Source organism: Bubalus kerabau, chromosome 11, assembly GCF_029407905.1.
Source record: "Bubalus kerabau isolate K-KA32 ecotype Philippines breed swamp buffalo chromosome 11, PCC_UOA_SB_1v2, whole genome shotgun sequence".
Lineage (NCBI taxonomy): Eukaryota > Metazoa > Chordata > Mammalia > Artiodactyla > Bovidae > Bubalus > Bubalus kerabau.
Window position 1 is genome coordinate 66,444,372 of NC_073634.1, and position 15,772 is coordinate 66,460,143.

The following is a 15,772-nucleotide window of genomic DNA, read 5'->3' on the forward strand; positions in this document are numbered from 1 at the left end:
TCAAATGTGGAACCCGTTTTTTAGAGGGCCAAATGTAAGTTCCAGTGATTTTTTTTCACATTAAACTTAACATTTTAAAAGCATCCTTAAGCATCTTGCTCTTCGTTGGTTAAATAACATACAAAGTTAAGTTAAAAGAAGGTATTATATTTTCGTTTAAATCATCTTCACTGTAGCAATGACAAAAAAATAAATCTTATACCTACTGTATCTCAATTTTTGTTATGTGCAGATGTAAAATATTTTAACTGGCTAAATTAAAGTGTTAGTCACTCAATCCGACTCTGTGACCTGTGGACTGTAGCCTGTGAGGCTCCTCTGTCTATGAAATTCTCAAGGCAAGAGTACAGGAGTGCCATTCAGAAATCTTCCTGACCCAGGGATCAAACCCTGGTCTGCATTACAGGCAGATTCTTTACCATCTGAGCCACTAGGGAAGCCCCATCTAACTGTAGAGGGAATCCAAATCCTCTTTCTTTTCCCTTGGGCAGAACAGAGTTCCTGGCCTGTCTTTCTCATACCTACACTCAACTCCTAACCCACTAGAGGAAAAGGGAAAGACTGGAAAGGACTCTGCAAATAATTTCCCTTGAAATAGATGGATTAGAGTACTTTAACAAGGCTTGCATGAACTAGAAAGGTTTGGGATGTGCAGAAACCAGTCACAAGGATAAGGCACAGTTTTCAAGGCTAAGGTAGACCCCTGAGAACACTGCTGTTTGCCATTAATATCAAGTTGAGCTTTTACCTGTTGAATGCTTTTTTTGTTGTTTAAGATGAGTAAAAAGGAAACTAGTCAGCTGCTTTGTACTTCCTTGAACAGAGGTTTGAAACAGGGCCCCAACTCTCAAGAGTAAGAACTCCATGCATAAAAAAGTAATCACAAATATTCAAATGTAAAGGTATTAATACGAACTAAAGGTTGACATTTTAATTTGATCTTTTTTGTTAAATGAGTACCTTGATGTACAGGGGTTGTTGGAATTTTTATTATAGGTTTATCCTGCACAAGAAAATTTCCTGTCTATGGGAAATAAAATCGAAGGATTTCCTGAGTGAGAATTAGTTCTATTAACTTTTATGTTTTCATATTTCATGCCATCTTAGTGTTTGAAGTGTAAGAAATTTGGGCCTTCATTTGTAGCTATGGGGCTATCATATGATATCACTTATATGTAGAATCTTTTAAAAAAGATACAAGTGATTTACAAAACAGACTCACAGACTCTGAGGACAACTTAGGGTTACAGGGGATGGGGGGAAGTGGGAGGAGGCAGGATAGATTGAGAATTTGAGATTGACAAGTACATACTGCTATGTTTAAAATAGATAACCAGCGAAGAACTACTGGATTGCACAGGGACGGCTGCTCAATATTCTGTTTTAATCTAAATGGGAAAGGAATTTGAAATAGATAAGCTGTATATGTGTAACTGAATTGCTTTATTGTATGTCTGAAACTAATACAACATTGTTAATCAATTATACTCCAATATAAAATAAAAATTAAAAAAAATTTTGGGCCTTAACTGAGGTTCAAATATTGAAAATAAGTTGATAATACACATTTGACCCCTTAATATGAAATCTTCGATATACCTCCAAATGTGTGTGTGCTTGTATATATTTTTTTAGATCTATCTACATGTGAAAGCATCTGGCATTAGTTAAATCTAATGACTATTACAAGAAATATAGGTTTAGAACCTAAAACTATTGTCTAGGTACAATTCAGAAGATTTTAACCAGTTAGGGAAGCTGTTTTGCTTGTTTTTACCTAGCAGCTCAGGTGGAATTTAATGTTTAAGTGTCCTGTAGAAAATGAAGTAGCTAGGGTGTATTTACCTAAAATTTTTAAATATTCAAATTATTTGCCCCTCCATATCTTTCTGAAGTCAGAATCACATAGAGTATTTAAAAGTGCAGGTTTCTGGGCCCCACTCTGACATACTAAATTTGACTCTGGGATTTAAGTATTTGCTTGTTTCCCAGCTATGCTGGTGGTTCTGAGCCCTGCCAAAGCTCTCGCTACCCTGCTGTAGGATATTAACAGGATATTTAACTCCCCGGGGCCCACACCTGCATGCCCTTGTCCTCCTCTTCTGAAAAATTCTAGCGCTTTCCACAGACAGGTTCAGAAGTGAACAAGCCCTGGAAGCCAACTGCCCTCCACCCCACTGCCCCAAACATATCCTCAGTTTAGGTGGTGATAATATGTTTTGCTCAAAATGCAAATACTTCTGGGCTGGTTAAAGCACATTTACACATTTGTGAGAGCTAAAAGGGAGTCCAGTAACTCAAACAGATGCCTAATGAAGATTAGCAGCTCTTTGTGATTTAAGTGGAGGGAAGGTCTGTAAGTTTGGCCTGAGTCTATTGGGGAAAGCAGGCAGTCTTCTAAGAAGAAGTCACGAGGGCAAGCTTGCTTTCCTGGGGCCTAGGTAGACAGATGCGACTTGGGTGCTGGAAGTGGTCAAATATCCAGTGCTTATTCCAAAATTACTGTTTTTATAGATGGTTTCTCCTTGGCTTCTGACTTGCGTGGTTCCCAGCTCCCTGAACTCAAGTTAGTACAGCAGCTCTATGGATTGAAATGATTTGTAGTCCAGTCAAGGAGCCCACCTACCACAGACTTAGTTTTACTCTAAAGAAGAAATCTGTTTCAAGTTCCATGCAACTAACATACAAAGGAAGGTGGAGGCAATGTGGAGACCAGCTACACAGTCCCTATAATTCTCCAGGCCAGAATACTGGAGTGGGGAGCCTATCCCTTCTCCAGAGGATCTTCCCAACCCAGGAATCAAACCGGGGTCTCCTGCATTGCAGGCCGATTCTTCACCACCTGAGCTACCCAGGGAAGCCCTATATATAGTTGTTGCGGGTTTTGATTTTCTTTTCAAATGTAAGCTCAGTTCATTACATAATTAGGAAGTTTGTGAAATTTTAATATGTTAATTGACAACTACTAGAGGGAGAAACAAAAACTTACTCTTGCATTTGCTGTTTTTGGTGAGAACAGTTTTAGCCAGAGATTTGAATGGAGAGGAGACAGGAGGCCATGTAGCTACTCTGTATCAGAATTAAGTAACCAGCTGCAGGTGAGTACCATGCACCAGAGAAACAAGCAACCAGCTGTAGGTGAGCGGGTGGTTAGTTTTAAGCGCAGGAACGGTCTTAGGAGTTTGGTGGACCCTCTGGGTGAATAGGAAGTGACTTATCTTCTGAACCTAATTCTTACATAGCCCATATTGGTAAGTTTTAGCCTTTTCTGTGGATGGAGAGTGTGTGGTTGATGCTGGATGCATTTTCTTGTTTGCCTGCATATCTCATTCCTACTGTTTTCACCATGATAGGTTCTCTTAAATTTTCCATTTCACCCAAGAGCATACAGCAAGTATTGTTCAACCTTTTAAGCACCATGTCTGATAGTACAGTTAGCTAAAAATGCATAGCAGATGTTTAGAAGCCTTGTTTGTTCTCAGTGTTGGCCCAAAGGTTGTCCAAAAGTGGAAGTGTTTGTTTATAAATGTCCAATAGTTATTTTAATGACTGCTATCACTATATTTTCTTGGGACGTAAAAACTGATTGCAAAATTACAAGGTTCCCCAAAGCAGAGTGCTTGCTGTTCACAATGTGGATATGCTATTTGCCTTTTCTTGAACACAAGTGGAGGCGGTGCTTGGAAAACAGTCTTATGACTTTATGCTGCCATTCTTTTAAAATGATGTGACAATTTCATGGTTGTCTTTTTTTAAAAGTTTTGAATAAGTCTATTCTCAGAAAAGAGTTGGCTGAAAATTATCTTTCTTTTCCATTTTATATATGTAGCATCCTTAGGCCTTTAACATGTTTCTGTTCATCCCATTCAAAAGAAGCCAAGATTTGTAGTGTCAGCCAGTGGAACTCTGCAAGGTCTTTTAAAAAAAATAAAGTCTTCTTTGAGCATTCTAAAGGAAAGTTCTGTTTTGTTGCATTTGTGGGTCTTTTGAACAAATATATGACAGGAAAGATTTATGTAATGAAATTCCCATGTGTTTAGAGTCTATAGAAGCTTAGATTTATGGCCCTCCCTCCCCCATGTCTGCCATCAAATCATTGAGACCGGAAAACTTTTGAATACGGTCCCCATCACAAAAAAACCTTTGCTGTTCCCACATGCTATGAAGTGACACCTTAAACTCTTAGAACTCAAGCTTTGTTAACTGCCAAACGAAACTAAGTGCTGCTTCACTAGCTGATTTTTTTCAAAAGCTGGGGCCTTTCCCCACTCAATTTTAGTACAGTAATTACTTCCAAGAATATATCCTGTTTTCTTCAGGCTCGCAGCTTGTCTGCTGGAACAATTAGTTGTGAAGCAGACAGAGAAAGAGTTACATCTGCAAAAGGTAGGACAGGGTTAGGAGACGAAGAGGAGATAAGCCCCTCGTTTGTTTGTTTGTTTGCAAAACCAATACAATATTGTAAAGTTAAAAAAAAGCCCCTCATTGTAACTTACAGCCGCCCACCCTGCAAGGAGAGGGCTGGCCAAGAACATCGATGCTGATTTACGAGGAGAAATGAGGACACCTTTTACCCCAGATCTGGATTTGTGACAGTGTCGGTGTACAATGATTCCATTCAGACCAAGACAGAATTCCAAGTCTCCGAGGTGTTCCCTTCCCCACACCTCCACTCTTCCTCTCCTAGCCTTTCTGGCGACATTCAGGCTGGTGCTTCTCAAACTTTTGGGTGCCTGAGAACCTCTTGGGGAGCTAATGATGGCACAGATACCTGGCCCTCTTTCCAGAAACTGAGGTGACCCTCTCCAGAAGGGAACATTTGCTCTGAATCATAAACCTGGGAAGTTTTGTTCAGAATTAAGCTACACCCTCAATGATAAAAATCTGGGCATTTTTCCTCCAAAAGCTTTCATTTAATCGAGAGTTTTCTAACAGAATGAAGATAAGGGCTGTCCAGTCTAGAACTTCGCCAACAGGGACTCTTGGATTCCTGATTAATCTCTGTCTTTCTCCTCTCCCTACTATATGCCTTGAGAAACCTGGCTTCCTTTATTATTATATCTTAATTTTACTTACAAAGGAAAGCGTTGCCAGTCTCATCTGTTTCAAATGCCATTTCTTTGAAATCCCTTTTGGAAAAGGATCATGGTTTGCGGCCTTTCAGAGAACAAGAATACATCTTTAAAATTTTGGGGCCACTGGGCAGTATGCAGGATTTTAGTTCCCCTACCAGGGACCATTGAACCTCTGCCCCCTGCATTGGAAGCATGGAGTCTTAGCCACTGGACCACCAGGGAAGTCTCTAAGACCACCAGGGAAGTCTCTAAGAATGTATCTTACCTAAGTGTCCTTTGAACTTTTAAAGTTCTTTGGCTTTCTGTAAACTGAGCCAACAGGGGTCTTCAGGCCCTACATTCATTAATGGAGTCACACAGCAAGCATTAGCAACAAGGATGAAGTGGCGACACAAACCTGTAATGGTCATCACCCATCACCCTTTCCTCAGCGCACACTAGGATCCAGGTGCGGTCCCTCAGGCACTTTACTAGCATTCTCTTGTAATTTAAGTCAGATTTATTACCTTCACTTTGCAGATAGGAAAACACATAACAGATACAGTCACCGGAACAGGAGCTCAGAGCTAAGAAACGCAAGCATCTCTGACTGCACGACCTTGGCTTCAACGCCACCTTGCAGCAGTTCCGCGTGATGGTCATCAAGTCAGTCTGTCTCTCCAAGCCTTGATGACCCCACCCCTCGGGGACCTTGGGAAAAAGCACTTGTCTCTTGTGTGCCTTTATTTAACCCAGGCCGATGAGTAAAGTGCCCCAGCCCGGACGGAGTGGTTGACATCCCAAGTGCCATTTAAAAAGCGCTTTGATATGAAGTGCTCCGTAAGAACTTGTTCTTCTGTTTATAGCAAACCATTCCCATGAAGAAAATTAAGTGGAGACTGGGAGTGAACAAGTGAGTGAGCGGTCGGCTGGGCAAAGGCATTTAGATCCGAAGGGGCTTGTCACACACACTTTGAGGACTTATCAAGCTCAAACTTTTTTGTGGGGCGTGGGTAGGGGGGAGTCATTGCCTAGCAGGTGTTCATTCTGCCCCTGAATTTAGATCAGAACTTGACAAATTCATCCATGGAGTTTTCAAAATCTCCACTCCCAACAGGAAGGCAAGAAATGGAAAGAATGTCAGTCATGATTAGCAGTGGCCCCTGGAATCCAAATGGCCCTTGCAAAGAACACTTGGGGAGGGGAAACATTTGAATCACTTAAATCTGCTGAGAACTTGCCCTGTGTGGAATGCTCGGGAGCGTGGCGAGTGCATGAGCAAGCTCTCAGAGTGACTGTCATCCATGGGGGAATGACCTAATGGGAGGCCAGCCGTCTGTGGAGGCTAAACCGTAGAAGAGATGTTGCCTTCTGGAGACCGTGACTCTGCTCCCATTCAGGGCTGCTGTGTGTCACTTAAATTCGATTGCTCCCTGCATTCAAGGATGTCTCCCAGAGATCCCTGCAGTGCTGTTTAAGATGGCCATTACTGTTTTCAACCCCCTTTGGCCAGGAGCAGAGGGAGGAGTCTGGCTCTTGGTCTCCCTCCTGCTGCAGGAAGACTGCAGGAGGACGTGATTAGTGGTTAGCCTATCTCTAAAAGCCCTGGGGAGCCAGGGGTAGGAAGGAAGGAAGGAAGTTGTGTAGGATAAACAAAACAAAGCAAAACCAAAAAAAGCTGCAGGCAGAGTATTTCAGATGTGCAAGGATCTGTAATTCACATACTCATGGGACAGTTGAGGGTTAGGACCTGGGTTAAATGTTTTCATATGAAATGGAAATACCAGGAAAAAAGCAATGGAGAGGGTGGAGGGCCTGGCTTGGTTTAAAGAGGTCCTGGAAACAGATTCCTCTTATGCTTCTGAATCTTTAGAAGCATCAAGTCCTATACAAAAATTGTTTAAAAGTCTATCTAGCAGGTTTCACCACAAGGCCGTGTATATTGCTGGTCTGCCTTCAGTTTTCCATGACAGGATGAAATATACATTATTTGATTTAGTTGAAAATAACTGATCACTTTTTTAAAAAACTATGGTTTAAAAGAAGTGAATATATGAATAAAAAGTATGAAATGATCTCTCAAGTGCTCATCAAAACCCATTCCAAATGAAGGAGTCTCCAGCAGAAACTATTTTAGAGGAAGGGGACTGTTGCCTGGTGACCTTCACAATTCAGTACTTTTCTAATCAAAGATTCTTTAGGATTAATGCTGTGGGCAGCACCTCAGAGTTGCGGTTTTTTCAACATCTTAATGTCGAAAGATTTGGATAGAACCAAATAAACACCTTTAAAAAGTAGGAGTGGTGGGCATTTTAATAGGCTACTAAATTATCTCAATATAAAGGGTGCCAAGGATTATTAAGCCAAATGGAATGTTGCAATCGCAAGTATCAGCCTAGTGCAGCTGTTCTGGTGAGAGGCTTGAGGGCCAGCTCGCATGGGAGCCAAAGCTTTTGCAAGTTTTGTACATGTATAAGTGTTGAATTAATTTGAAGATCTGTCAAGTTGAACTTGATAGTGAACCAAAACAAGAAAACAACCAAAATCAACTCATGACAATGTTTGTTTCTGTTTGTGCAATATAAGCACATTTGAAAGTTCCTATGTACTGACTTTGTAGGAAACATCGTTTTTTCCTCACTGGATAGCATTCTTTTACCCTGTGTTAGTTACAGTCATTTAATCGTAAAGTTTGCATGTAAGTCTCATTGTTGAAAACCCTCGAGCAGCATCTGCTAAATCAGACAGTGGAGGACATGAAGAAACTTCCCAAGGCATTCAAGAGAACTTGAAAGGAACTACATGTCTGCAGGTGTCATCCTTTCTTCCCTTTTTAAGTAGCCCTCAAAACAGGTCTGAAGCCAGTGACATTTAAATTCACTTGTATTTGCATGAAAGTCGCTGAGTTTTGAATTGGAAGAAGTCAAGTGTTCTGCAAGGGCTCTAACCTAGGTGAGAGACAGCCTAGGGAATTTCCCTAAGAGTATTTGGTGAAACCCAAGTCCCCACAAGATACCTTACGGCCCAGGTGTTCTGTGTGGTCCAGCGAGTTAGGGCATCACTGGCTGAGCCTCCCTTGCAGCATATTAGAGTCTCAGGGAAGTCTAACAGGAAGGAAATGGGGGTGGACTTTTATCTACCCAGTGCCAAGTACCTCTCATAATCATTGCCTCCCTCTCACCTCCTGTCTCATTAATACAATGCAAAGCGCATTCTGGAAAACCCTGGTCATGGCCAGTAGCACAGATACAGTAGCAATAGTTCAGTCACTCAGTCGTGTCCTGCTCTTTGTGACCCCAAGGACTATGGCCTGCCGGGCTCCTCTGTCCATGAAATTCTCCAGGCAAGAATACTGGAGTGGGTTGCCATTTCCTTCTCCAAAGGCTCTTCCTGACCCAAAGCTCAAACCTGTGTCTCCTGCATTGCAGGCAGATTCTTTATCGACTGAGCCACCAGGGAAGCAGCACAGACACAGTAGTTGTGGCCAAATCCCACATTTCTGGGCCCCTTCTCATCTGGAAGCAACAGATTTCCAGGTGCTTGAAACAGTTATTGCTTCCAGTCTCCTCAAAAAGTTCACTTTAGAACTAAGATTTGAGGAGTTTCCAGATTTTATTGTTCATATTCAAAATAAGCCTTGGAATGCCAGAACAAGAGAGAGAAGGCAGTGACTGCAAAAGCAAGCACAGTAGACAAGAGCGCGTGAAGAAAGCCTAGCAGCTGGGCATTTTTCCTGGGTGGACTGTTGCCTCTTTGGTGCTGTATTCGGGAATGGTCATGATGCTTTTGGCCACCAAGCATCTTTGGAACTCTCTTCCCATGTTTAGTGGCTTTTCTACATTGTAAGTGCTGCCTCCTTGAGACAGAGGTCACTAATGCCTCCCAGCCTTTCTTGCAGGGAGGGTCTGTCTATCAGACACTCCTTCTTAGTAAGCAGACCCCAGAGGAATAGTTTTTTGCCCAGGGGGTTGGATGCAACAGGACTGCACCAGAGCAACTCAAGGCATCTGGTCATAGATGTGGGCAGCAGAGGCTGTGTCTGGAAGGGGAGGTGGCAGGTGTCCCCTTAGTAATTGAGAGAGCTCCCAAGTATCCCTTAGTAATGTTTTCTGCTTAAACCATCCAGGGCAGGTTACCTTGTTTGCAGTTAAGACCCTAACTAATATACGTATATACAGGCGTGCTCAGTTGTTCAGTCATGTCTGACTCTTTGTGACCCCAGGGACTGTAGCCCACCAGGCTCCTCTGTCCATGGAATTTTCCAAGCAAAGGATACTGGAGTGGGTTGCCATTTCCTCCTCCAGGGAGTCTTCTGGACCCAGGGATTGAACCCACGTCTCCTGCATTGGCAGGTGGATTCCTTACCACTGAGCCACTTGAGAAGCCCATCGTATAGGTACTCCATGCCCCAAATGGCCAGGATGCAATTCTTTTTTTTAAATTTTATTTATTTATGTGGCTGCTCTGGGTCTTAGTTGTAGCATGTGGGATCTAGCTCCCTGACCAGGGATTGAACCTGGGCCCCCTGCACTGAGAGCTCAGAGTCTTAGCCACTGGACCACCAGGGAAGTCCCCAGGATGCAATTCTGTCTTATACTTTGCACTGAAGGACATGGAGGTATTTCCGAAACATTTAGTTCAGTAGGATAGAATGTGTTTATTCTTTCAAATGTCCGATACAAGAGCTCTGTGTACCATGCAGAGTAGAGGCTGGCTCAGAATTTGTCAAACTAAAGATGGCTTTCTATTTCAAGTGAGAGGCTCCACTCAGTCCTCCTCCATCTGGTAGAGTGAGCATCCGACTTAAGATTCTCATAGGAATGGAAGGTCAGAAGGAGAGCAGAGCGTGTACTCAGCTACGTCCTGCTGAGTTTGTTTTTTTCACCCTAGTAATACGGTGAGAGTAATAAAATCCCAAATAAATTTCCAGGAAATGTGGAGGAATTTATAAATGAACGTAAAGTAAGACAAGTTCATAGTAGGGCTTTCCCCCTTTCCTAGAAAAGCTGTGAGTTGAATGAGGAGGCAGATGGTGAAGGATCAGAATTTTATTTGTGTCACTTCTGAAATCAAGCAGAAGTATTCATAACTAAGAATGCCACACTGCAAAATATTTTCCTTGATGTCAGGGGACTGTAGAATTATTTAATCAAATAAAACCAAAGATTCAAAATTTGTTCTGTACTATATAGGCTTAGCTTTGTTGTTCAGTCACTAAGTTGTCTTAACTCTTTGTGACCCCCATGGACTGTAGACACCAGGCTCCTCTGTCCTCTATTTCTGGGGAGTTTGCTAAAATTCATGTCCTTTGAGTGCTATCTAGCCATCTCATCCTCTGCCGCTTCCTTCTCCTTTTGTCTTCAATCTTTCCCAGCATCAGGGTCTTTTCCAATGCGTCAGCTCTTCACATCAGGTGGCCAAAGTCTTGGAGCTTCCGCATCAGTCCTTCCTTGAATATTCAGGGTTGATTTCCTTTAGGATTGACTGGTTAGATCTCCTTGCAATCCAAGGAACTCTCAAGAGTCTTCTCCAGCACCACAATTGAAAAGCATTGTGGCAATATTTACTTTTTTCTGAACCATTTGAGAGGCATCGTGCCCTTTATCTCTTAATATCTCAGTGTGTATTTCCTAAGAACAGGATATTCTCTTACAGAGCCACTGTACGGCAATCAAACTCAAGAAATCTAACACTGTTACAGTAATTTTTTTTTCTTCTACACTCCATATACTTTGGCCACCTCATGCGAATAGTTGACTCATTGGAAAAGACTGATGCTGGGAGGGATTGGGGGCAAGAGGAGAAGGGGATGACAGAGGATGAGATGGCTGGATGGCATCACTGACTCGATGGACGTGAGTCTGAGTGAACTCCGGGTGTTGGTGATGGACAGGGAGGCCTGGTGTGCTGCGATTCATGGGGTCACAAAGAGTCGGACACGACTGAGCGACTAAACTGAACTGAACTCTCCATATTTCAGTTTTGTCAACTGGCCCAACAAACTTTCAGAACATGTCCCCCACCTCAGTGCAGAATCAAATCCCGCACCACCTACAGCATTTAGATGTCTTCTCCCTTGTTTCTTTACTCTGGAACCATTCCTCAGCTTTGACGTGAACACTGAGATGTCTGAAGAACAGAAGCCAGTGATTTTCTGCAATGTTCCTCAATTCAGGTTCATCAGATGTTTCCTTGTGACGAGGTTCAAGTTGTATAACATTGGCCAAGTGACATAAGTCATTTTGGGTGATGTCCATCTGCTATGCTTCCTTTTGTTCACCTGATCAATGCGTGGGCAGGCTTCTCTATTGCAGAGTGACCGTTTTTGCCTTTTAACCAACAAGCAGTCTGTGGGGCGATATACCTTGTCTTCTAAGGGACTGGGACACTGCACTGATGGAGGAGGCTGCAGAGGGCAATTTTGAGAAGTGGCTTAAATTCTGACTGCCATTCGCTAGCCGTGTGACCTTGGGCAAATCACCTAACCTTTCAGATCCACCTTTCCTCATCTGTAGAATGGAGTAAAAATATTTCCCTTCCAGTGTCATCAAGAAGATAAATATGTAAAGTGCTTGGCGCTCAGGAGGCCTTCCACAAACATTAGTGCACTTCTCATTTCCTACCTCCACCTTTTAAAGGTGTCTGTAGAGCAGGTGGTTTGTTGATCCCACTCTTGTTTCCAGTGCTATGAAGGGACATCAAGGACCAGCAAGTCATACAGTGTGATGCCTATGGCAAGAGGCAGGAAACACCTTGCAATAGAGGCCCAATGGGAAACGTTGGAGCTGTCTTTGAAATGCCAGGAGCAGGGAGTGGAAGGGAAAGGAAAATGAAGTCGCTCAGTCATGTCTGACTCTTTGCAGCTCCATGGACTGTAGCCTACCAGGCTCCTCCATCCGTAGAATTTTCCAGGCAAGAGTATTGGAGTGGGTTGCCATTTCTTTCTCCAAGGGATCTTCCCAACCCAGGGATTGAACCCAGGTCTGTAGAATTGCAGGCAGATGCTTTACCCTCTGAGTCACCAGGGAAGCCTCTAAAGCTAATATTGGTTCCCAAGTGAAGTGAAAGTCACTCAGTCATGTCCGACTCTTTGTGACCTCATGGACTGTATAGTTCATGGAATTCTCCAGGCCAGAATACTGGAGTGGGTAGTCTTTCCCTTTTCCAGGGGACCTTCTCAACCCAGGGATCCACTGCAGGGGGTGGAGGCAGCAACAAAACTGCTGTCTTGAGCTCGTGGTCACACTTGGCCGGAGAGGTGGCTGTCAGGAAAAGGGCCAACGGGACTCAGGTTATGAGACTGACTTGGGCTCTAGGACTGCAGCTCTGCAGCCTCAAGGACCCCAGGGTTCACTGCACACCCAGACCAGAATCTGTTCTGCCCCCACCCCAGCTGCATCCCCAGGAAAACCAACCTTCTCCTCTCAGCCTTCATTTCCTTATCTGTAGGATGAGGGGTTTGACCAGATCTGTTGCTCTCTGTCCAGGTTGGGTATTAGAACCAGGAGGGAAATGTTAAGAAAATGCCAGTTCCTGGGCCTATTCCTAGATCAGTGAAATCAGAACCCAGACACATTAGAATTTTTCAGAAGTTCCCAGGTGATTCCGCTGTAAGCCAAATTTGAGAACCACAGGTCTCAATAATCTCACATGTTCTTCCTTGCCTTCAGCATCTAGGAGTCATGAATGGAATATTCTGAGGAAGTGAATTTTCTGGTGAACTTAAAATTCATCACCGAAAATTCTTTCTTGTTTCTATTCCTTCTTTTGCAAATATTTCTAAAGTGGGTAAGTCTAACTAATTGTGAAGGTCCTTCTTACCTTGATGATTCTATGGCTACATGAGAAGGATATTCTGAAAAACTGGAGTTTTCTGGTTAACTTAGAATTGCACCAAAAATTTCTATTCATTTTTTAAAACTTTTCTGAAGTGTACAGTTTCCTGCCTAGGGAAGCAGGGACAATAACTTCCTGACATGAGGCTACTGCCTGCCCTTCCCTAGCCAAGGCTGCTGCTGCTGCTGCTAAGTCGCTTCAGTCATGTCCAACTCTGTGCGATCCCATGGACTGCAACACACCAGGCTCCCCGTCCCTGGGATTCTCCAGGCAAGAACACTGGAGTGGGTTGCCATTTCCTTCTCCAATGCGTGAAAGTGAAAAGTGACAGTGAAGTGGCTCAGTCGTGTCTGACTCTCAGCGACCCCATGGACTGCAGCCTAGCAGGTTCCTCCATCCACGGGATTTTCCAGGCAAGAGTACTGGAGTGGGGTGCCACTAATTGATGATGCCTCCAACGTGCCTTAAAAGTCCTTCTCAACCTTAGGCAGCCACAAACAATCAATTTGCTGACTTGAGATGAAACCTGTCTGCCATTCTGGGTATGGTGAATTTAGCTCAATATTTCTTTCATAATGGGGAATCTTTCAGGGCTGCAAAGGTCACTTTCCAAATAGCCCTTCTTCCATTCCAATTCTTCCAAGTACATAGGACTATTGAACAGGTAATGTAGGGGACTGTGCTGAGGGTATACTGTGCTCACCCAATAAACTTTGGGTATAAACACATACAAATTTTTATAAAAGTATGCTTTGCTGCTATTTACTTTTTTTCCCCTCTCTTTTGAAATGTAGTTGATTTATAATGTTGTATTACTTTCTGACATACAACAAACTGAATAAGATATATTCTTTTTTTTTTTCATTTTATTTTATTTTATTTATTTTTTTAAACTTTACATAATTGTATTAGTTTTGCCAAATATCAAAATGAATCCGCCACAGGTATACATGTGTTCCCCATCCTGAACCCTCCTCCCTCCTCCCTCCCCATTCCATCCCTCTGGGTCGTCCCAGTGCACCAGCCCCAAGCATCCAGTATCGTGCATCGAACCTGGACTGGCAACTCGTTTCATACATGATATTTTACATGTTTCAATGCCATTCTCCCAAATCTTCCCACCCTCTCCCTCTCTCACAGAGTCCATAAGACTGTTCTATACATCAGTGTCTCTTTTGCTGTCTCGTACACAAGGTTATTGTTACCATCTTTCTAAATTCCATATATATGCGTTAGTATACTGTATTGGTGTTTTTCTTTCTGGCTTACTTCAATCTGTATAATAGGCTCCAGTTTCATCCACCTCATTAGTACTCTTTTGCAGATTCTTTTCCATTACGGTTTATTACCGGATATTGAATATAGTTCTTTGTGCTATACAGCAGGACCTTGTTGTTTTTCTGTTTTATAAATTTGCATTTGCTTGTCTCAAGCTTCTAATTTATCCCACCCACACTAGTTTCCCCTTTGGTCAATATAAATTTGATTTCTATTTCTGTGCATTTGTTTCTGTTTTGTAAATAATTTCATGTGTATCATATTTTAGATTCTACATATAAGTGATGTCACATGATATTTGTCTTTCTTGGTCTGACTTACTTTACTTAGCATGATAATCTATGGGTTCATCCATGTTGCTGCAAATGGCATGATATCATTCTTTCTTATGGCTGAGTAATATTCCATTATATATCCTCTGATATATGGAATATATCATATTCCATTATATATCATCTTCTTTATGTACTTATATGTCTGGACATTTGTGTTGCTTTCATGTCTTGGCTATTGTGAATAGTGCTGCAATGAACATTGTGGTGTTTCTTTTAGAATTACAGTTTTTGTCTTTTCTAGATATCCAGGATTGGGGTTGCTGGATCATCTGGTAACTTTATGTTTAGTTTTTTAAGGAACCTCCATACTGTTCTTAATAGTGGCTACAACAATTTACGTTCCTACCAACAATGCAGGAGGATTCTCTTTTTTCCATACCTTCTCCAGCATTTATTATTTGTATGCTTTTTAATGAAGGCTATTCTTGACTGGTGTGAGGTGATATCTCTCTATAGTTTTGATTTGCACTTGGTAGTGAAGTTGCTCAGTTGTGTCCGACTCTTTGTGACCCCATGGACTGTAGCCTACCAGGCTCCTCCGTCCATGGGATTTTCCAGGCAAGAGTACTGGAGTGGGTTGCCATTTCCTGCTCCAGGGGATCTTCGCAACTCAGGGATTGAACCCCGTCTCCCACATTGTAGGCAGACGCTTTTACCGTCTGAGCCACCAGGGAAGATTTGCATTTATCTAATAATTAACAATGTTGAGCACTTTTTCATATGCCTATTGGCCATCCATATGTCTTCTTTGGAGAAATGTCTATTTAGATCTGCTACCCTTTTTTAAATTGGGTTGTTTGGTTTATTTTGTTATTGAGTTGTATGAGCTGTTTGTACATTTTGGAATTAAGCCCTTGTTGGTTGCATCATTTGCAAATATTTTCTCTCAGTCTGTAGGTTGTCTTTTCATTTTGTTTATGGTTTCCTTTGCTGTGCAAAAGCTTATACGTTTGATTAGGTCTCATGGTCGGGAAGATTCCCTGGAGAAGGAAATGGCAATCCACTCCAGTACTCTTGCCTAGAAAATCCCATGGGCAGAGGGGCCTGGTAGGCTACAATCCATGGGGTTGCAAAGAGTTGGACAAGACTGAGCAACTTCACTTTCTTTCTTTCTTGTTTATTTTTGCTTTTATTTCTATTGCTTTGGGAAACTGACCTACAAAAACATTGGTATGATTTATGTTAATGTTTTTGCCTATGTTCTCTTCTGGTAATTTTATGGTATTATGTCTTATATTTAAGTCTTTAAGACATTTTGAGTTTATTTTT

At 42.3% G+C, this 15,772-nt stretch overlaps 1 long non-coding RNA gene across 1 annotated transcript in view; it reads left to right on the top strand.

The window, feature by feature from the left end:
- Window positions 1–3,110: 3,110 nt before the first annotated feature.
- Window positions 3,111–15,772, top strand: part of LOC129623257 (uncharacterized) — a 47,824-nt gene continuing 35,162 nt past the window's right edge. The window contains exon 1 of the long non-coding RNA XR_008700436.1: window positions 3,111–3,251. This is a non-coding gene — a long non-coding RNA (uncharacterized LOC129623257). The remainder of the gene's footprint in view (window positions 3,252–15,772) is intronic.